This window comes from Pseudophryne corroboree, chromosome 3 (assembly GCF_028390025.1).
Source record: "Pseudophryne corroboree isolate aPseCor3 chromosome 3, aPseCor3.hap2, whole genome shotgun sequence".
In the NCBI taxonomy this organism is placed as follows: Eukaryota; Metazoa; Chordata; class Amphibia; order Anura; family Myobatrachidae; genus Pseudophryne; species Pseudophryne corroboree.
The window spans coordinates 663,969,426-663,993,309 of NC_086446.1; the positions used below are offsets into that span (position 1 = coordinate 663,969,426).

General features: G+C 45.1%; 1 long non-coding RNA gene across 1 annotated transcript in view; it reads right to left on the reverse strand.

Moving 5' to 3' along the window:
* Nucleotides 1–3,676: 3,676 nt before the first annotated feature.
* The window catches only part of LOC135056548 (uncharacterized), a 41,787-nt gene continuing 21,579 nt past the window's right edge, over nucleotides 3,677–23,884 (reverse strand). Inside the window, exons 4-6 of the long non-coding RNA XR_010244007.1 lie at nucleotides 7,491–7,685; nucleotides 4,445–4,592; nucleotides 3,677–4,129 (exon numbers count right to left, since the gene is read on the reverse strand). This is a non-coding gene — a long non-coding RNA (uncharacterized LOC135056548). The remainder of the gene's footprint in view (nucleotides 4,130–4,444; nucleotides 4,593–7,490; nucleotides 7,686–23,884) is intronic.

A 23,884-nucleotide genomic window follows, 5' to 3' on the forward strand; every position in this document is an offset into this window, starting at 1 on the left:
GGAGGGTGTTGGCAGGAGTGACACATGGGGGAGCTGGCTGGAGTGACACAGCAGGGTCTTGGCAGTAGTGACACATGAGAGAGCTGGCTGGAGTGACACAGCAGGGTCTTGGCAGTAGTGACACATGGGAGACCTGGCTGAAGTGACACAGCAGGGTCTTGGCTGGAGTGACACATGGGAGAGCTGGCTGGAGTGACAGGAGGGTGTTGGCTGGAGTGACACATGGGAGACCTGGCTGGAGGGACACAGCAGGGTCTTGGCAGTAGTGACACATAGGAGAGTTGGCTGGAGTGACACAGGGGAGCTGGCTGGAGTGACAGAAGGGTGTTGGCAAGAGTGACACATGGGAGAGCTGGCTGGAGTGACATAGGTAGGTGGTAGCAGGAGTGACACATGGAAGAGCTGGTTGGAGTGACAGGAGGGTGTTGGCAAGAGTGACACATGGCAGAGCTAGCTGGAGTGACATAGGAGGGTGGTAGCAGGAGTGACACATGGGAGAGCTGGCTGGAGTGACATAGGAGGGTGGTAGCAGGAGTGACACATGGGAGAGCTGGCTGGAGTGACACGGGGGAGCTGGCTGGAGTGACATAGGAGGGTGCTAGCAGGAGTGACACATGGAAAAGCTGGCTGGAGTGACAGGAGGGTGTTGGCAGGAGTGACACATGGGGGAGCTGGCTGGAGTGACACAGCAGGGTCTTGGCAGTAGTGACACATGAGAGAGCTGGCTGGAGTGACACAGCAGGGTCTTGGCAGTAGTGACACATGGGAGACCTGGCTGAAGTGACACAGCAGGGTCTTGGCTGGAGTGACACATGGGAGAGCTCGCTGGAGTGACAGGAGGGTGTTGGCTGGAGTGACACATGGGAGACCTGGCTGGAGCGACACAGCAGGGTCTTGGCAGTAGTGACACATAGGAGAGCTGGCTGGAGTGACACAGGGGAGCTGGCTGGAGTGACATAGGAGGGTGCTAGCAGGAGTGACACATGAAAGAGCTGGCTGGAGTGACAGGAGGGTGTTGGCTGGAGTGACACATGGGGGAGCTGGCTGGAGTGAAACAGCAGGGTCTTGGCAGTAGTGACACATGGGAGACCTGGCTGGAGTGACATAGGAGGGTGCTAGCAGTAGTGACACATGGGAGAGCTGGCTGGAGTGACATAGGAGGGTGCTAGCAGGAGTGACACATGGGGGAGCTGAAGTTTATTATGTGAAAGTGGCTTTTTCAATGGATTTGGCTTAAAAAAATTATTTTATGTCGTTCTGGCTTTTTCAATGAATTTTATACCAGGGGTGTGGTCTAGCAGGCACAAGGCCACATTCCATTTTTGTATGCGTGCCATCGGCTCAATGTCGGCTCTTTGATGTACCTAACAAGGTTTTTTGTCTCTTTGTCACTGACTGGTTGGCCACCCCTGATCTAGGGCATAGGTCTGCAAACTCGGTCCTCATTACCCCACACAGTACATGTTGTGCAGGTAACCCAGCAGGTGCACAGGTGTATTAATTACTTACAGACACATTTTAAAAGGTCTGTGAGATCTGCAAAACATGCACTGTGTGGGTTAATGAGGACCGAGTTTGCAGACCTATGATGATGATCTAGGACATTCTATATAATGACAGTTTAAAGCTGATTGGTTGTTATAGGTAACTTTACTTCTATAATTTACAAGGTTTGAAACATCTCCCTCATCATCTCCAGGAGCAAATGTAGAGTTTTTAGATGGGGGAGTCGCAAAGTGATCATGTGACTTCTCCCCTGGGAGCTGGGGCAGCTCTGGGCATGCTTGGTCTGCTGACCACACATTATCCGTTTAATTTTTTAGGTGCTCTTATTTTCTCCTTTAATGTGCTGTTGTTTGTGACATTTTAGTATATAGATTTCACACTTATTTTCCCCTTAATTCTAGTTTTATTTTGTTCCTTTTAGAATATTCGACATTTTCAAATGGTAGCAGTGATGGTAAGTGATATTATTATGCGCTTATAACAGATTGTGAGATGTAACTAAGATCAAAGAGAAGATTCTGCCTCAGAAGTGAAACGTTATGCCATATTTTGAAAATGATAAGTATTGATGCCAACTAACACTGATCTCGCAATCTCTGTAAATGTCAAATAAACATTCAGAGTATACAGTGGTGTCAGCTGGATCCATAGACCCAAAATAGGAAGGGTGTGTGGCTTCAGGACATGCACCAATTTTCATCACTCTGGGAGCATGCCCAGAATTCCCAGAGATACTGGGCTGACCCCAGTCATTCTATCAGCTCATCCTCCGTGACAGGAGCCAGACTCATTTGCAGTTGCTTACACATTCAACGCCTATATGCAAAAATGAGGAACATCAGAGCTAATGGTTGATCTATGGCATGGGTCTTCAACCTGTGGCCCTCCAGCTGCTGTGGAACTACACATCCCAGCATGCCCTGCCACAGTTTTGCTATTAATGCATGCTAAAAACTGAGGCAGGGCATGCTGGGATGTGTAGTTCCACAGCAGCTGGAGGGCCACAGGTTGAAGACCCATGATCTATGGCATAGGTTTGCAAACTCGGTCCTCAGGACCCCACACAGTGCATGTTTTGCAGGTAACCCAGCAGGTGCACAGGTGTATTAATTACTCACTGACACATTTTAAAAGATCAACAGGTGGAACCAATTATTTCACTTGTGATTCTATGAGGAGACCTGCAAAACATGCACCATGTGGGGTCCTGAGGACCGAGTTTGAGAACTTGTGGTCTATGGCTACGCAGGCTGGACACAGCAGTAAAGACTCAGATGCCATGTTTTTGCACATACAGTATGAGCTAGCAGCCGTTGGCAGATACGCACCCTGAAAGCGACCATGATGAGCCTGTGTTTTTCCAACCACTCTCCATAAACTCCACATTAACAACTCCAAATAGGCACTTCCTGTCAATCACTTCTCCATGAAATCCTCATTGCGAGTAAGATTGTAGCCCCTTTGCACATGCGCATTATGATCACAGCACGGGCCTGATTCAGGTTGGTAAGCACAGCATGTGCAGAGAGATCTAGATATGGGCTGGTTATATTGTTTCTCTTCAGGGTAAATCTGACTGCTTTTGCATGTAGCCCACAAGTGTTAGCTTTATTTTTACACTGCAATTTAGATTCCAGTTTGAACCAGACTTGCCTACTCTCCCGGAATGGCCGGGAGGCTCCCGAAAATCTGTGACCCTCTCAGCCCCCCGGAAGAACAGGCAAGTCTCCCGATTCCAGGGGTTCCCCACTGCCCGACCGACCCACTTAACGAGTAAAGGGGGTGGTCCGGGCAGGCGATGACGCGATTCTTGTTGAATCGCGTCATCATAGCCACGCCCCCTGCTGTATAATGCCGGTAATAGCGGCATTACACAACGGGGGGTGTGGCTTACGTGACACGATCCCGCAACCACCCCCCTGTCCCGCCTCCGCCACACCTCTGGCCCACCCCCCTCTACACGCCCCATCACTGCCCACCCCCCCTTGAGCCGACCTGGCTGCTCTCTCCCGGAGAGAGCAGCCAGAAAGTCGGCAAGTATGGTTTGAACACACCCCAGCCAAATCCAATAAAAGCAGATGTTCTGTATGATGGGCGCTATCAGTCTGTGTGTGCGCTGTCATTGCTCAGTGGCCTTTTTATGGATATAAAAAATAGAAAGAAGAGCTGGTTGTCAGAAATTATTCATTTATTAATATACAAAATTATGATAACAATAATCAACACATGTCGGTGTATTAAAAACAATAAACCTGTAACTGGATTCTATACATCTTAAAATAGTTCCTAATCACTGCAACTGAGTCTGTAATGAAAACAGTTATCCATGCACAGAGTGTTGTTCAGCTTAGTAGTAACCCATATGGTTAATCAGCATGCTGTTAGTCTGTAAACTGGAACTTGGTAACACTGTTTCTAATAAATTTCAATCCAGTTCTGGCCACAACAACTTTAGAATTGCAGGGTGGTTTAGGGATTAGTTACGCCGTTACTTGTGACAGTTATCCTTAGGACCCACTTACTGTCAGGTAGAGTTGTAGAAGAGATGTGTTTCTCCTCCCTGGTACAATTATTTAGAGCAGCTTGAAAGAAGGAAGCTGTATTACTGGTACTGTGCCCGGACCTGTACAGGAAGGAAAACATATGAAATCCCGGTGGACGGGGTGCCGGCAGTCATAAAACCAACACCGGCATCCTGATGGAGAGAATCCCGAAAGGGATTAGGAAAGTATGTCTAATCTCCCCCCTTCCCGCAGCCTAACCCTTTCCGGTGTGCATAACCCCCCCCCCACCCCCCATCCCCGTAGCATGTCCTTAACCCTCCCTTCTGCACAGTCTGACCCCAACCCTCCCCTACAGCCGAAACCTACCCCCCCCCCACCACCACCACCACCACCACCACCGGTGACTAACATGTAGGAGACCTCTGCATACTTACGCTTGGGATGCTGACGGTCGGGATTCCGGTGTCGCTATTCCAATTGATGACGGAGTTCTTGCGCCCAGGATTTTGCTGTGTGTCAGGATTCTGTCACCAGTATTTCGGACACTGGCATCCTGACCGCTGCCACTCTGACCAGATTTCCCTAAACAGACAGAACACCTGGCTTGTTGTTTGAAGTATGATACTCCATGTGTTTCCCCATCTCTCTGATTCATCATATTTCAAACTGTCTTCACTGATAGTAAGTGAATCCTAAGGACCATTGTCAAAAGTATCGACTTAACACATCTTACTGGGACAAGTCCCTACCCCCCCCCCCCCCCCCCCTTCCTCCCCACCAGCTATTTTAAAGTTGTTGTGGCCAGAACTGGATTAAACTTTTAATACACAATGTTACCAAGTTCCAATTTACAAACTATAGTATAAATCCCACCTTAGTAAATTTAACCCACTGTGTGTGGAGCAATGCACACAGTGTGTTTCCAATTCTTGTGTATGCGCAATCAGCCCGAAAACGGGAGATGCAGCTATATGCACAGGTGCGTCCAAATCAGAATGTAAGTAGGACACTTTTTTTTTTTTCCTCCCAAAATTCTTTTTTTAGATTTGGTTGCTGTTATTCCTCTTGTTATTCCTCTTGTTAAATAGTGGATTTTATAGTCTGATCATAAAGAAGTTACGAGTACTGTCAGGCAGGCTTATCAATCATTATGAGAATTATTACCATTGTTTTCTTTTAAATATGTGAAAAGCTAAAATAATGAACACATAACATTTATACTATGATACAACATCACTTTGATTACAGGGACGCCGCTCTCCAGCGTAAACAGCACTGGTAAGCCATGCCGTGCACGTATTTCCATTTTTAGTATCCGGAATTTCTAGTTTGCAAAACATTTACAGGATACGTTTTTCACAAATATCATCTATAACTGTTGTTGATAAATGGGTTTAGTTTTAGGCGACAGGTTTTATTTTTATCTGCAAAACTTCTTTGTACTTTGTAGCATAGCAGTTCCCAGAGGGATGATACAAATGTAATAATAATGTTATACCAGCTGTTTGCTACGGGTGTGGTATCATAGATCTACAGTAATTAGATAGACAGTCAATAGGTGGCCCCCCTATGGTCAACGTGCGTTAGGGTGACGGGGTCAAAAGGCAGACATGGAAATGATCGACGGTAGAAAAGGTCAACATACAGAAGGAGCCCTCCTCATCTATCCCTTTAATAAGATTAACTGAGCCAGAGCAGTCGGACTTAATCCCCTGGTGTAATGACTTAATCCCCTGCTATTGTTCTCTCTGTATTGTATTGCAGCTGAGATCAATAGATGAAAGGCTTATGCTAATAAGACTTGGTGCACCTAGGTGCAGCAGAGAAGCCTAGATGAGGGAGGCTTCATCTGTACATTTTTTTTAAGTCTTTTTGAGTATCATTTTGTATGTTTCATCATGTGTGACCACAATTAGTGCAAACATATACCCTGGCAGGCTTGCTTCACTCGCCACACTTCAGGAAAGGTTCCTTGCTCCGCTGCCGCTACACTTGGCACAGGTTACTATTCTCAATTGTAGTCCACATGGATGGTAAATCAAGCAAAAATTTCAATTTGTGTGAAAACTCCCTAAAAACGTCAACCATATGTGTGTCGACCATTGTCACATTGACTTTTGTACCTGTCGACCTCAAGCACTGTCTACCTTTTACCTGTCGACTCTATGACCCTGTCGACCGTTTGACTCTATCAATCCAATGCATGTTGACCATATGGTGTTGACCGACTGACTATCTAGACACTGTTTATCTATCATCTAGATACCATTTGCTACTGGTGAACAGACTGTTTTCACAAAGCAGTGAAAAGAGTGGAGAAGTGGGTGAGTGGAGAAGTTGCCTATAGCAACCAATCAGCACTGAGGAAGCATTTAGTACATTCTATAAAATAATAGGTAGATGCTGATTAGTTGCTATCGGCAACTTCTCCACTGCTCCACTTCTCCACTCTTTTTCACTACTTGATACATCAACACCATCATTTTGTAAATATTTTCTGCAGACAACAAAACTTTGTTCAAAAGGAAAACTTGTTGGCTTCATTATATATCTCAAAAGGGAAGCTTTGGTGAGAGTAAATAAGTAGAGAAGAAGATGAATGATGGCGGTGGATGGCTCAGTCAGACATTTCAGAAATGAAGGCTTTATGAATGTTTCATTAAGTAAGCACAAGAAACATTGAGTTTAGGGTCAATTTAAAAGACCAGCCTTTAGTCTTTGATAATAATATTAATGAAAAATTAGGTGAAAAGGTATTAATAGAATACGGACTGGCAATATTTCTTACAATTCAAATAATGTGAAACCTGAACATTTAATGAACATATTGTTCTTTCTGCGTTGTACCAGATATGGCCCTGAGACTGGTTAATGGAAGAAACCGCTGTGTTGGACGGGTGGAGATCTTCTATAATGGAGAATGGGGAACAGTGTGTGATGATCTGTGGGATATGAGTGAAGCAGAAGTGGTATGCCGGCAATTGGGTTGTGGAAAGCCAATTTCATTTCATATCGGTGCATTTTTTGGCCAAGGAAAAGGGTCGATTATTTTAGACGATATGAACTGTCGAGGTAATGAAACACTTTTGTGGGACTGTGCCCACCGTGGTAAGGGCACACACAACTGCGGTCATTCTGAAGATGCCGGAGTCACCTGCTCAGGTACTGTATGCTGTGAGGATGAGATTCATGTCCCAATAGTGTATCGCATGGAGTTGTAGGCTGGAAAGATGTTCATGGTTCTAAACATATAATAAATTATAATAAATACATTACAAACACTAACAACATTTTAGGAAATGTTGTCATCTGTATATTGTTTTTTAATGTATAAAATCTGATCTATTATACTTCTTTATTTTCACCTAACATACAAGTAGTCTGGTTCTTCTTATCATCAGTAACCAGCCATTACTGACCAATACTACTGGTGCTATTAAGCCACCATTTACTTACTAACCATAAGTGTCAGCAACTTACCATTGTGGTTTTCCCAGTTGTAATAGTTTAGTTCTTGCCATCGTCAGGTTCTATAATTGTGAGGAGTCCGTTCTAGTTTCTCCTGAAGGCTTATTCTGGATCAGGACTATAGGGAAGCAGGCAGATATGGTAGTTGACTAAGAACTCTCAAATAACCCAGGCAACAGGGGGACGAATTAGAGTGTTAGCGCTTATCTGTAAGTAAGACATAGGATGTCAGCGGACACACAGTAAGGGACTGTCAGAAATAGAGTAAGAACTTTAGGATTAATATCAATATGGACCACTTACACACCTTTAATGTAGCACTCATTAACTATGGAGAATGATCTGCTACTATCCATGCACACACTAATAGGGGTAAGGGAGCTTGGTACTCTCTCCACCCTGTCACCACTAAACCTGGGCTGGTATAGTACCTCGAGGACTTAGGAACCTGAATTATGATGCACCATTCCACCTGAATATGGTGAAGAAGCTGAATGTGGCACCTCAGCCAGGGCTTGACTTTTCTGATTCACTCCCATGTCCATCCAGTGATGGACTTAGGCATGAAGGGCCCACCAGGGGAATTTATTGGTAGAGGACTGTGTGACCAGCCATCATAGAGGCTTGGCTAACCATTAGAAAGTACAGAAGGCTGGGTCCTGTGATAAATATATACAGTAAATGCTGCTAGTCCATGCATGATAATGTACCAGATTAATAACAGCAAAGCACTGTTGAAAATACACTGTAGTCCTGTGCAGTATAATGTAACATATGTATAATGTATAATTAAAGTGCACCTGATACCTAGAGAAGGGGATGAGTCTTCAGGTAGTGGGACTCACTGGGCGTATCTCCTGTACCCCATGGGCCAGTCTGACCCTGTATGCATCTAGTGAACCCTGTCAGATTTAATAGAAGTAGGTCCAGCACCTCTGTTCATAACTCTTGGGAGTAAGGAAGGCAGCCTGACACTGCCGGGACCAGTCCGGTTCACACTGGCTCTCCAGGGATAGGTGGGCACTGCAGCAACACCAGCAGTCAAGTTGTGGAAAGTGGGACATCTGTGACATAACGTTGCTGAATACACCCATATCCCCACTGGACTAATATGGTAAGTTGTTTTTTTTTTTTTAAAATAAAAAAAAACAATTTGCATTGCATTTTATCTAAATGCTAAATGTTCTGCATCATATTTTACATATCACCCCAAGGTGTAAAGGCTTTAAATTACACAATAGGCCTAATTCAAGGTTGATTGCAAAACAAAATTTTCCTCTAATGGGAAAAACCATGTGCACTGCAGGTGGGGCAGATATAACATGTGCAGAGAGTTAGATTTGGGTTGGTTATATTGTTTCTGTGCAGGGTAAATACTGGCTGCTTTATTTTTACACTACAATTAAGATTTCAGTTTGAAAACACCCACCCAAATCTAACTCTCTCTGCACATATTATATCTGCCCCACCTGCAGTGCACATGGTTTTGCCCATTAGAGGAAAATTTTGTTTTACAATCAACCTTGAATTAGGCCCTATGTGTCTAATTCAGAGATTTATGCAAACCAAATGGTTAAATATATCTCCAATGGTGTGAGCTCTGCACGAGTGGATGACACACTGACATATTGTATGCAGATCTCGTTCTGCGAGATCGCATGCAGTGCCACCTAAGCTGCAGCATGATTGACATGCGGCCATTTGGGGGCAGCGAGAGGCAGCATTCTTGAAAATGGGGGGTTCTCTGTCCCGTTTTCGAGGTGTGCAGAGAGGCCATTGTCTGCATCTTCCGACACAGCTTCACTGGCCCAGGCACCATGTGTATCCAGATAATAGATCTACATTGTCTAATCAGGCAATCAATAGGTTGACACCACATGGATGCAGGTACAAAACGTTGACAGGTACAAAGGGTCAACAGGTACTAAGGGTCGACAGGTTTGAAAGGATGACATGACAATGGTTGACACACAAATGGTCATGTCAACCTTGTAGACCTCTTGTACCTGTCGACCTTTCACCTGTTGACCTAATGCATGTTGGCCAGTTGGTGTTGACCTATTGCCTGTCTGTCTAGATAGTGTAGATCCTCTATTCCACACCCGCAGTGTGAACACCGGCCATCCTGAGAAATCTGAGGGTGACGCAGATGACCGATGTTCATGCACGGGGATCTGATGATGCGTCACTGGATGCAGCAGCATATGAAAAGAGCATATACAGTAGTGGGCTCCTATCTGCTCAAGATGACTGCTGCTGCTTTTACATATTTTAGCACAGCTGCTGCATACACAGGCTCTGCTACTGCATCCATCTCTGAATCAGCTCCCATGTCCCTCAGCATGTGAGAGGGGAGACCTGGCTACAAGTACTAAATGTAATCTTGAAATACATTTAAAATTGTTTATGTTTCCTTACTAGGGCTACCCACATCTATCCCAGGAACTACCACCAGTACGTATATATACACAGTATATTCATAGCTTTTGTTACCTAATACCCATATTTCCTTTCTTAAATATTTTACTAATAATTCCTTCCTTTATTTGCAGAACAACTCCCAGTTACTTCTAAGGCACCAGGTAAAACCATTAGCATTCCTACAAACATGATTCATCTATTATCATTTAAACTTTGACACTTTACTAAGGTGGTGGTTTTTTTTAGAACTGGCAAAGGTCATAGCAACCAGTCAGATTCTTCTTAACATTTAGCTGCTTCTAGAAGATAATAGATAGAATCTGATTGGTTGCTATGGGCAACATCACTAGCTCAAAAAAACCTCCCATCTTAAATTTACCCCTATGGGGCTGATTCTGACATGGGAGCAAAACAAGAAAGAGCAAGTTACTGTGAACACCTGGGCAAAACCATGCTGCATTGTAGGTACACGATTTGCAGACGATTGTGTAAATAAATCTGCACTGTATCAGGTTTACAGGTTTTAGATTCCAACCAAAAATTTATTGGGATTGTTAAATCAGGTTGTCCAACATTTTTGATTTCTCAGATCAACTGGGGCTGTAGATTGCTAGTGATTTGCAGACTGTTTCTACTAAATTGAAGATTATCAGATCTGTAATTGCTGAAAATTATCTACAAATCACTGTAGAATGTCTGTAATGTATGGGAGGGACAGATTGGTGGACTGGGGAATCTTTAAATCTGCAAATTGTTTTTTTTTTGTGTGTGTGGGGGGGGGTTGGTTAGGGTTAGGCACTAGGCGGAGGATTAGTCTGGGGAAAGGGGGGCGGAAGGGGGTTGGGGGGGGGGGGGTTCAGGGTTAGGCTCCCGAGAGGGAGTGTTAGGGTTAGGAACTAAAAAGTTAGGGTTAGGATTAGACACACAGGGAGGAGGGTTAGGGTTAATTGCGGGCAGGGAGGCTTAGGGTTAAGCACAAAAGGGGGAGGGAGTGTTAGGGTTAGTCTCTAAGCAGGGATGCTTAGGGTTAGGCTGCAGGTTGGGGAGGATTAGGCTGCAGGCAGGGAAGGTTAAGGTTAGAGAGGGGAGAGGGTTACCTAGCAGGTGTCAGGAATCTGCGCATTGGTATGCCACTGTCTGTCTTCTGTCCGCCAGCATCCTGTTATGCACACCAGTGCCTGCAGGAATGTACTGGTGTCTGAACTGTTATGCACACCAGTGCCTGCAGGAATGCACTGGTGTCTGAACAGAGAGGGATGCAAAACAAATGAACTCACAGACAGACTGGGGAATATGACATTACATACACAGAAGGTGATAGGGTAACAAAATAAACACAAAGTGAACAGAGAAGCCCAGAGGCTAAGAAACTGGGTGTCTCCCTAGTATTAGGAATGCTCAGATGGAAAAAGCAAGATGTTGTGCACAGAGCCTGTAACCACTGCACAGCAAAAGACCCGAACCGGAGTATCAGCTGCGCTCAGGTTACTCCGCTAGCACTTGTCTCCCGGTTGCCATGACGACGTGGCAGCACAGGGCAGAAGACCCTAACAGTACCCCCCCTCTGTCGAGGGGTCAAAGAACCCCTACCACCGGGTTTATTGGGGAACTGCGAGAAGAAAGAGCGTATCAGTCTGGGGGCATGAAGATCACAACTGCGCACCCATGACCGCTCCGCCGGGCCATACCCCTTCCAGTGCACCAAAAATGACAGCCGACCCCGAACCATCTTGGAGTCAAGAATCCTTTCAACAACAAACTCCCTCTGGCCACATTTCAGAAGAGGGGAAGGTCTTCCACTGGAAGAAGGATTACTAATCGCCCCTTTTAAAAGGGAACAATGAAATGTTTTATTGATACCCAAAGAACGGGGCAGATCTAACTGAAATGCCACCGGATTGATAACCCTGGTGATCTTATAAGGGCCAATGAACCGGGGGCCTAACTTATGAGATTGCTGTCTCAACTTCAAATTCTTGGTAGACAACCAGACGAAGTCTCCTAATTTGAAGCTGCAGGGTCTTTTCCGCTTATCAAAAACCCTTTTGGTCACTAATGTCACTTTCCTCCAAATACCTCTAAGGACCGAAACCACAGAGGAACCACCAGGCGTGGAGTCCAGGGGGTCAAAAGAATTGGCCTTAGGATGATGCCCATACACACAAAGGAAGGGAGAGATCCCTGTAGCAGAGTGAGCCGCGTTGTTATAGGCAAACTCCGCCATGGACAGATGAGCAACCCAGTCAGTCTGACACTTGGAGACATAACACCTGAGGAACTGCTCCAAGGACTGGTTCACCCTTTCAGTCTGCCCAATAGACTGCGGATGGTAGCCTGACGACAAGCTGACAGAAATCTGGAAATCGGAACAAAATGCCCTCCAGAATTTGGCCACAAACTGGGATCCGCGGTCAGAGACCACATCAAGTGGCAACCCGTGGAGACGCACAACATGCAGCATAAATAATTCAGACAGGCGTCTGGCCGATGGCAGCCCAACCAGTGGAACGAAGTGCGCCATCTTCGAAACCTGTCAACGACAACCCAGATGGCTGTCATCCCCGAGGATTTGGGCAAGTCCACCACAAAATCCATTGAAATGTGGGTCCATGGCTTAGATGGGATAGAGAGTGGATGTAATGGGCCAACAGGAACCCCTCTAGGAGTCTTATTTCGGGCACAGATGTCACATGCCCGAACCCACTGATCCACATCCTTAGCCACCGAGGGCCACCACACCGCCCTAGATAGCAACTCCCGAGTTCTGGCAATACCCGGGTGACCTGCCGACTTCTTGGCGTGGAATTCCAGGAACACTCGCTGTCTTAACCTAGGAGGCACAAACAAAAGACCTACCGGAAGGTCTGGAGGAGCCTGCTCCTGTGCTCTAAGGACTAATGACAAGAGGTCCTGAGTAATGCCCTCTTTAATACATGATGGGGACACAATGGGCAACGGCTCCTCGGTGGTCTCCTGGATTGGAGCAAAACTCAGCGAGAGCGCATCAGCCTTGATGTTTTTTGACCCAGGGCGATATGTTATCAAAAAATTAAAGCGAGCAAAAAACATAGCCCATCGTGCCTGCCTGGCATTGAGACGCTTCGCTGACTCTAAATATGCCAGATTCTTATGGTCGGTGAGAATTGAGACCACAAACTTAGCCCCCTCAAGCCAGTGTCTCCACTCCTCGAGTGCATCCTTAATAGCCAACAATTCCCGGTTACCCACGTCATAATTCATCTCGGCAGGCGAAAACTTACGGGAAAAGTAAGCACAGGGATGAAGGCGATTATCAGACACTCCCATCTAAGAGAGCACTGCCCCAATACCCATCTCAGAGGCATCCACCTCCACCACAAAAGGACGCTCTGGATCTGGGTGTCGCAGCACCTTGGCCGAGACAAATGCCCTTTTGAGACGGGCAAAAGCCGCTTTGGCTTCACAAGACAAGTGAGCAACATCCGCCCCTTTCTTAGTGAGTGCCACCAAGGGCGCCACTATAGATGAAAATCCAGCGATAAATCGTCTATAAAAATACGCAAAGCCCAGGAAACGCTGAAGTGTCTTCAAACTAGTGGGCTGCACCCAATCCAGGACTGCCTGTACCTTGGAACCCTCCATTTGGAAACCTTCTGGGGAGATAATATATCCTAGAAATGCGATTTGCTGAACTTCAAATTCGCACTTTTCCAGCTTCGCCCCAAGCCGGTGGTCTCTGAGTTTCTGGAGGACTAAGCGTACATGCTTCCGATGTTCCTCCAGGGAATGGGAGAAGATTAGGATGTCATATAAGTATACAACTAAGAATCTATCCAAATATTCCCTGAGCTCATCGTTCATGAAATCCTGGAAGACTGCCGGGGCATTACAGAGCCCAAAAGGCATCACCAAATATTCATAATGCCCTGAGTGGGTATTAAAGGCAGTCTTCCATTCATCCCCCTCTCTTATTCGGATTAGATTGTACGCACCGCGTAGGTCAATCTTAGAAAAAATGGTGGCAGTACGAAGCTGGTCAAACAAGACCGAAATGAGAGGCAGTGGATATGAGTTTTTAATCGTGATACGGTTCAATTCCCTGAAGTCGATGCAGGGTCGCAACGAGCCGTCCTTTTGACCCACGAAGAAGAACCCCGACCCAACTGGAGACTGTGAAGGTCTGATAAATCCCTTAGCCAGGTTCTCCTGAATGTACTCTGTCATAGCCTGAGTCTCAGGACGTGACAGGGAGTACAACCTGCGCTTGGGAAGCTTAGCATTCGGCAACAAATCAATGGCACAGTCATAGGGGCGATGGGGAGGTAGTACCTCTGCAACTTTTTTGGAGAACACGTCCGCAAAATCTGCATAACACCCTGGCAACCCTGGCAAACTTAGCTGCGAGAGCCTGACTGGAAGGCTCAAGCAACTCCTGAAACAATCAGTACTCCAACTAAGAATCTCCCCAGAGACACAGTCAAATTGAGGATTGTGGGCCCTTAACCAGGGTAACCCCAACACCAATGGGGCAAAAGTACAGACAGTCACATAAAAGGACAATGCTTCAGAGTGTGTGGCTCCAATAAACAAAGAAATCTGGCTAGTGCAAGAGGTAATTTTACCCTGGGATAATGGTTCCCCGTTTAACCCACAAATCTCAATTTCCGATGCCAAGGGTACTAAGGGAACAGAGTGTTTCAGGGCGAATTGGCGGTCCATAAAAACCCCGTCGGCCCCACTGTCCACAAAGGCCTCAATCTTGACAGTTTGACCAAGGATCTTCAAGGTCACCGGAATGATAAAAGTCTTCTTGGGAAATTCTGACTTCTGGCCTGACGGGATATTTCCCATCACCCTCAGGCCCTGAAGTTTTCCGGCTTTTCTGGGCATGATACTACCACATGACCCTTATTCCCACAGTACAAACACAACCCCTGCTGTCTCCTCCGCGTCTTCTCACGCGAGGAGAGGCGGGTAGCCCCAATCTGCATAGGCTCCTCGGAAAATTCCTCAGAGTCCGAGGTTCCCTTGGGAAAGAAGGAAACCTTGGTTTCCCTTTCAAGCCTACGCTCTCTCAGCCGTCTATCCACCCGGATGGATAACTGCATGAGCTGATCCAAGCTCTCAGGCAAGGGTTATTGTACCAGTTGGTCTTTTATCTGGTTAGAAAGACCTCTTCGGTACTGGTGTCTCAGGGCTGGGTCATTCCACTGGGTGTCATGGGCCAACCTCCGAAACTCCGTACGGTAAACCTCAACTGGCCTTCGCCCTTGCTTAAGGATCGAAATCTGAGCCTCGGCTGAGGCCGTCTTGTCAGGGTCATCATACAACATGCCCAGTGCCGTAAAAAAAGCATCAACACTTTTAAGCGACGGACAGTCAGGCTGCAACCCATATGCCCAGACCTGTGGGTCTCCTTGTAGCAAGGAAATCACTATGCCCACCCGCTGAATCTCCGACCCAGAAGACTGAGGCCTAAGCTGGAAATATAGCTTGCAGCTCTCCTTGAAACAAAACAACTGCGAGCGATCTCCAGAAAAATGATCCGGAAGATTTACTTTCGGCTCCTTAACCCCTGAAGGTGCTGCTACTGCGGGAGCTCCGCCAGCGGCCTGGGAGGTGTGCATTTTAATGGACAAATCATTAAATTGTCGAGTCAGGACCTGCACCTGGTCGACCACCTGTTGCAACGTATTTTGAGGGGTATGCTCCATATTCCCACAAAATTTCAACAGGAGTATTAGGCTGCTGAATATGTTATGCACACCAGTGCCTGCAGGAATGTACTGGTGTCTGAACTGTTATGCACACCAGTGCCTGCAGGAATGCACTGGTGTCTAAACTGTTATGCACACCAGTGCCTGCAGGAATGCACTGGTGTCTGAACGGAGAGGGATGCAAAACAAATGAACTCACAGACAGACTGGGGAATATGACATTACATACACAGAAGGTGATAGGGTAACAAAATAAACACAAAGTGAACAGAGAAGCCCAGAGGCTAAGAAACTGGGTGTCTCCCTAGTATTAGGAATGCTCAGATGGAAAAAGCAAGATGTTGTGTTTTAATACGCAGAGAACCCGAAATGCTGTTGCTAAGGGCAACAGCAAAACCCTAAAGGGTTACCAACGGGTGTGGCAGTAAACTCCTTGGTCAGAGATGGAATAATAGACACAAGGAGAGTCTCCACAATCCTAATCCTCACTTGCAGTGCACAGGTTCAGTTTACTGCCACTAAACTGACACCTGAACACCTTGCACAGTGAGAAAGGATTTAGGCAGGCAAGTCTGAGAATACAGCCGCAAACTTGCTGAGTTCACAGAGTAGCAAAAGAACCCCAGCAAGTTAAACGACTGACTCCAGTCTTACTGCTAGGTCTGGATTGGCAGAGTGTAGTACCAAATCCCCAGGCCTATTTGCAGTAAGCAACAACAAATACAAAGCTACACAGTACTGGCTAACTTTCAGGAACTGACTAACCAACAAAGATTCAGCAGCATCTGCTTAACCTGAGAAGAGGGTTTATAAAGTAGGTGCTGTCCACGCCCCACTCAGACCTCACAGACTGTGAGCACAAAAACCAGCACCGGATCCCCTGCCGTGCACAGAGCCTGTAACCACTGCACAGCAAAAGACCCGAACCGGAGTATCAGCTGCGCTCAGGTTACTCCGCTAGCACTTGTCTCCCGGTTGCCATGACGACGTGGCAGCACAGGGCAGGAGACCCTAACACATCCCAAGTGCCGGGATCCCGATACAATCCCGTCACCTGCTATGTTTGAAAATGACAGTTAAGCTGGATACACGCGATAAGATTATCTGTCCAATCTTTCTGGTTGTAACAAAAATCTGGTAATGTACGGTATGGGAGCATATGACAATTGACCATTGCTCCCAAACACTGGAAAATAAACAAACAAAAATGGACGTTTAGACAAATTGAGTAAATCCATTTAATTTAACCAATTTATCAAAACAACCATTTTTGCCCATTTTCCTGCTTTCAGGAACAAATGGTTGTCATGTGCTCCCATACATTACCAGATTTTCATTCCAACCAGAAAGATTGCACAGATAATCTTAAAGTGTGTATCCAGCTTAATTTTCTTATAGGTTCTGATTCATAGTTGGTTTGCATATACCTACAATGGGTGAACTGCATTGCTCATGCGCCAGATGCGCTCTGCACATGTACAGGGGGTCATGTATCTTCGCATGCTGTGCCGTAAGCCACATCAGGCCCATAGTGTACTAGGTGCTTACAATTAGTACCCAATTTTTTTGGGACAAAAATAAAGTAGCAGATTAAGCATAATCATCTTGGCACAAGGCATGGTCTGGGACAGTTATATTGGACATCTGTCTTTTTACCCAAATTAGCTACTAAGTCGCACTCAGAAGCTACTGTACATGAAATGTCCTCTTCAGTATTCAGGGTACTGTATTTTTGTCACATTAATGCGGAAAAGATGCATATTTTTAAATCGTGAGGTAATGCAGGGAAAAAAAGACGTAAACTCTATTATGAAACCCCATTGGCTCAACCAGTCTTCCATAGGTGTTTTGAGTCCCCCTGGTATTTTTGTGTCTCAGAAATGTTTGTAAGACCAAGATAGTTCCTAAACTAGGCGATATTTCGGCCATTGGGCTGATATACAGTGTCATGAGTATGCTGGCTTGTGTGTACAACTGATTTGTCGGAACATTTGGCTGTGTGCACGGAAGGCCCACCAACTACCCTTACACTGCGGGGACCGATGTCACAGATGGGTGGGCACATTCAAATGCTTACCCAGCTGGTTGAGAGGACCGACACAACGAGCACTGAGTGGTATGTGTGTATACTTGGTGATACAAGTAAGACTAATGATTGTAGGGTAAATCTCTTAATGGTTCTAGAACTTTTAGTTGGTGTGGCACCCAGGAGTCATGTATCCCAAAACACCCACACGTAAACTCTGACTGTTCCTAGCAACACATGAGTGGGCAGTAGAAGTGGAGAGGGGACTCACTGAGTCTATCATAAATTGAATAATCTAAGGACTTCTCCCGTTTAGCAGGGCACCTTACATACATCATATTTCAGACAGTTTTTACTAAACATTTATTGTAATTTAATAACAATATTATAACAGAGTTTACGTGTGCATATTTTGGGATTCTTTATTGCTGAACCTATTTACTGCTGTTTAGTACATATGACAAGATTTCCAAATTAACCTAGTACCATATTGTTTGTCTTATATGTTCACTGCATATTTTTTCTTCATGACCAATAAACACAGCCATTAGCCATATACTGTACGAAATGATTAACATCCACCATTGAAAATCACCCATTATACTGGCTGTTACAAAACTTGTACAGTATTATCTGCATTTTCTGTATTTTCCTTAAAAATATATTTTGCACATTTTGTATTGCTCACTGAAATGTACTTACACCCTGTTGCTTAACTTTATAATATTAATCTGCATACTACTGTGAATACTGTGATACCCTTTTATAAGTATTGTTGTTTTGTTTTGGTGGATGAAAAAAATAATCCAGTTTTAATGTATATCAAAAAAATAATAATGTCTTAATTAATTTACTATTTAAAAAGAGTGCCCCTGGGAAAAGAGTCTGGATCAGCCATTCGGTCGACTCGTTGGCAGGCAGTGGTGCTGAGAGGGGGCATGGGGGGTGGGGGGCGTAGGTACCCGGGCCCAGGCTGCTAGAGGGTCTGCTTCTTCCCCTCTCCAGATATACTTACTCCTGGCTGGTGCTGGGCGGAGCCATCTTCCCAGTGACAACTTCAGGAAGATGGCCACCACACATTCACAGCAAAGACTCTGGCATGTGCTAGTGTCTTTGCTCTCTAGTACACATGTGCCATCTTCCTAGATGTCACTGGGAAGATGGCGCCACCGGCCAAGGAGGAGAGACCTGCTTTTGATCAAGCAAGGTAGGAAGCGGGTGCCCTCTCCCCCACCCTACCTGCCCTCCCTTTGAATAAATGGCATTCCCTGTGGAGCATGCGGGGCAGCTTCAACCAGCAATTAATAATTTCATATATTCATTATTTCACGGGTGTAGACATGCCCCCTATTTAGGCCACGCTCCTCGTTATATTCATGGGGCCCCACGTGGCTTTCTATGTCCCTGATGGCAGGTCCACCAATATATTTGTTGGGTGTATATTCCAAGACTCAGAAAGCTGAAGACTACACAAGTATATCCAGTTCAAGAGGCAGTATAGGAAGTGAAGTATATTTAATGTTGCTTGCAGATTACTAGTAGTGAGACAATGTCAAGAAAATAATGATGCTGCTTTAGCACACACTTATTGCAGAGACTTTGGGGGTCAACACGAGTTGATCGATCGCTAGCTACTTTTAGCAGCCATGCAAATGCATTGTTGCCGCCCACGGGGGAGTGTATTTTCACTTTGCAAGTGTGCGAACGCATATGCAGCCGAGTGGGACGAATTTTTTTTTTGCAGTTTCTGAGTAGCTCTGGACTTACTCAGCCCTTGCGATAACTTCAGTTTTTTTGGTCCCGGAATTGATGTCAGACACCCGCCCTGCAAACGCCTGGACACGCCTGCGCTTTTCCAAACAATCCCAGAAAACGGTCAGTTGACACCCATAAACGCCCTCTTCCTGTCAGTCTCCTTGCGATTGGCTGTGCGAATGGATTCTTCGTAAAACCCATCACCGAGCAATGATCCGCTTTGTAACCATATGACGCGTCTGCATATTGCGGTGCATGCGCAGTAATAACCTGTTCGCTGTGCCGCGAAAAACTGCAGCAAGCAATCAACTCGGAATGACCCCCTTTAGTTCAATAGACTTGCCAGTAACAAGGATTCTATAGGTTACGGAGCTAGTTCCTGCAAATAGCTGTTAACACAGGTAAATAGGTTCCGGTCAGCATTCGAGCTGCCAGCAGTTGGAATACCGACACTGGATTCTCAACACTAGTCAGACGACAGTCACTGGGATCTCGACATCAATCACAATGCCGGTGCCAGAATCCCAACTGTAGCCATCTAGCATGTTAGTATGCAGGGGATGGTTAGAGTTAGGCTGGGCGTGGGTGGGGGTGTGTGAGGGGGGTAGCGAGCTGAAATTATGTTATCGCGCCTTTTGGCAGAAACAATTACTGTAAATAGCTGCTGGCGGTCGCGAACTGGGGGGTGGGGGACAATTGAATTACGCCCTTTGCATTTCTTTGGAGATTCTTTGCACCAAGGGCAATAGTGTATATTGTTTGTCTCTGTACTATGGGCCTAATTCTGATCAGGTCTGAACTGTGTATGCGCCGGCGGCTGTCTCAGCCCTGCGATCGCCTCTGCCCGATTGACAGGCATGGGCGGTTGCTGGGCAAGAAGGGGCGGGCCGGCAGTGTTTGGCTGCCGCTTAGGGGGCGCGGTCCAAGTAACATAGGCGTGCCCGGACTGTTGGGGAAGGGGGGGCGGGCTGCGGCAAATGCGTGATGTCACACGCAGCTGCTGTGACCCTCACAGCGATGAGTAGCTCCTGCCAGTGTGCAGCAATTACGCTGGTGGGGAGCTACTCCTACAGTACAAAAGCATACGCTGTGTGTTGCTTTTGTACTTATGCAAGGGAGGGTCGGGCATGACATGCAGGGAAGACAAGCCTTGTGCTGGGCGTCCCCCCGTACGTCTGTGTGACTGATCGTAGATGTGCAAAATTTAGCACATCTATGATAAGGTCTGAATTAGGCCCTATAAGCCTCGCTGATATTACAGTCTAATTCAATAATAATAATAATTAAATTTATATAATATATCATCTGTGTCTATTTTTTTTTTTTTTTTGTTACACATCAATATATTACATATCTTCCTATTTAAACTACAGAAATAAAAATGATGTCTATTTAACACATGATTTTCCTTATTAGGGTCCACAGCTTCCAAAACTTCCACTGCAAGAACCACTGGTAAATTTATGATACTTTGTTGTCTAACCTATGGGTTCTATTACACACAATAAAAGCCAGGGGTGTAACCAGAAATGTCCGGGTTCCAGTGCAGCACCTTAAATCCACACCCACTACAATGTTTGCTCCATGGATAGATGCATCAATAGGGATGTATTCAATTATTGTTGGTAACTGCTGTCTTGTCTGAAAGACTGCAGTTTCCAACAGGTTTAGGTCAGGAGGGGTTCCGACCTATTCAATAGTGGATATTTTTTTGCAACAAGTCGGGAATTCCCGACTTGTCTGAAACCACGTGGATTGTCGGAATCCACGTTTGCTGTCGGAAGCGCGACCAAACCTAACAGGATTTAGCCCCCTTTCCGACAATGTCAATCCAACTTTAAAGAAAGTCGGTTTGGCATTGTCGGGAATGGGCCTAACCTGCCAGGTTTGGCCGCGGCATTGAATACTGACCTACGGAAAGGATGTGACAGGAATTGATCATACCCCATAGCAGGCATTCCCAACTGTGGTCAAGGCACACCAACAGTGCTGGTTTTAGCGATATCCAGGCTTCAGCACAGATGGTTAAATCAAAATAACTGAGGTTCTAATTAAGTCACCTGTGTTCAATCCTGGAGATCACTAAAACCAGGACTGTTAGTGTGCCTTGAGGACAGAGGTTGGAAATGACTGCCCTTTCTTGTGATTTGGCTTAGTACAAGCTCCAAACAGTCAGTTTCCAAATAATATAACTACAGGGATACATTTTGTAATTAAGCCAATCGTAAGGTACATTTTCTGATCCAGTACTGGACCCTCTGTGCTGGAGTGCCCGTTAGTAAATCATTGTAGTTATGGCCTGGACTGAAGTCTGTAGATTTGTAGATTTTTGGCCATTTATGGTAAAATGATAATTTCACCCAAATCTGAAAATTTATTTTTGGTGAAGTACAAAAAGCTTAAAACATAAACGAATGACCTGTCGGATACACTTTTTACGGGCTCTGGCCACAGTTCCACGCTGTACTGCAGCCTCCACTTCCCAATTAGTTACTTTTTACTGGGATCAGTTCTCCGTTCCCGAGAATTCAGTAGATGGAGCATAGCCTGTGGTTTTTCGTTTTCCTTTTTTATTGTACTGTAAGTCCTTGCACATTTTTTCTTTTCTGTTTGGGTGGAGTTTTCCTTTAAGCTATGCTATGTATTTGTAGGAAATTATTACAGAACCCCCCCCCAAGATATAATATGTTTGGGTTCTGCATAAATAATTTACTGATATTGATGTTGGAAAGTAGCCAACTAAAAGTGTCAAAAAAAGACTCTGCAGTGTAAGAGTTAATTTACTGTATAATCCAGGCATGTCCAAACTGCGGCCCTCCAGCTGTTGTGAAACTACATATCCCAGCATGCCCTGACACAGTTTTGATGTCAGAGAATGCTAAAGCTGTGTCAGGGCATGCTGGGATGTGTAGTTTCTCAACAGCTGGAGGGCCGCAGTTTGGACATGCCTGGTATAATCACTTAATGCAATAAATAGTTTTGTATTAACTCTGTTGGATTATGGATTGTATCAATGATATACAGAGTCCCTCTGACATTTCAGTCTCGGTTGTTACTCTGAATCATTTTATGTATCCTCTATATTCCTTTAGTTGCATATCAATATGTTACATGTTTCCTATTTAAACTAAAGAAATAAGTGAATGTAATGTCTATTTAACACATTATGTGGCTGATGATTTTCCTCAGTAAGGACAACACCTGTTATAGAGGAATCCACTACAGTAACTACTAGTAAGTCCCGTTATATTTTTGTCTGATCTTTGAGACGTATTACACATCCATATGTTGCATATTTTCCTATTTAAACAACAGAAATAAAAGTTAGTATTTTTGACAAATTCTGTGGCTGATTATTTTCCTCATTAGGATCCATGTCTATTGCTGAACCTACTACTACAGGAACTACTGGTAAGTTTATGATTTTGTTATTTATTTGATGCTTTGGTTATATTACACAAAATAATAGCCAAGGACTTAAGCAGAAATGACCAGGTCTCTGTGCAGCACCATAAATCCATGCTAAGAGTCACCGCCATTCCCAATCAGCATCAAATAAGGCAGAGAACAATAACCTGAATTATATAAACACTCAGTTTACAAATCATATAATTACTGTACCTGGATAAACTTGTTATGAAGTTGAAATAAGTTGATACCCTTAGGTACATTGTCTGTTCTGGTACGGGGCCCTCTGTGTTGGAGTGCCCTATATAAGCTAATTGTAGTTATGCCCTTGATTAAAATATTATTGTGTGAATATTTATAAAGTTTTTGCCTATTTATACTAAAATTATAATTCCACTCAAATCTAAAAATTTATTTTGGGTGGAGTACAAAAAGTTTCATACTTAAACTGAATGCTGACTTACCAGATCCACTCTGCTTACAGTACCAAGCGTTTTTATTTTAAACGGGATTCAGTGTTCCTTTACCAAGAACTTTTATTTAGGTGAATTGTGCTGGGAACTATTGGTCGACAGTGATCATGTCGACGTTCATCATAACTTCACAGATGATATTTTGACACGATGAACTGTCGACAGTTGGTCACTAGTGTCTTACCTTGTCCCGGTAGTTGCAATGGCTCCAGCATCTTCTTCCGGGTCCTTGTGGTTAAGTGCAGAGCAGGTTCTGGTGGTGATGTATCAGAAACAGTGCAAAGGTCTGGTAAGTATTTTCCCCACGATCCCTAACATTAATCCATAACCCTTCCCCTAGTACCTAAACCTAACTTCCTCTCCTGCAGCCTAAGCCTAACCCTAACCCTCCCGGTGGTACCTAACCCTGATCGGAGTAGTTTCCGCGGGCAATGTATCATCAATTGCATATTGGTGAGTATTTTACCCATGATCCCTAACCCTTACCCTAGTGCCTAACCCTAACTTCCTCCCCAGAAGCCTAACCCTAACCCTCCTGGCGGTGTCTAACCCAAACTGTCAGCATCCTCAAACTTTTGACATTTCACATGGCAAAAGTTCAGATGTTGACTTTGTGAATGTGTTGAC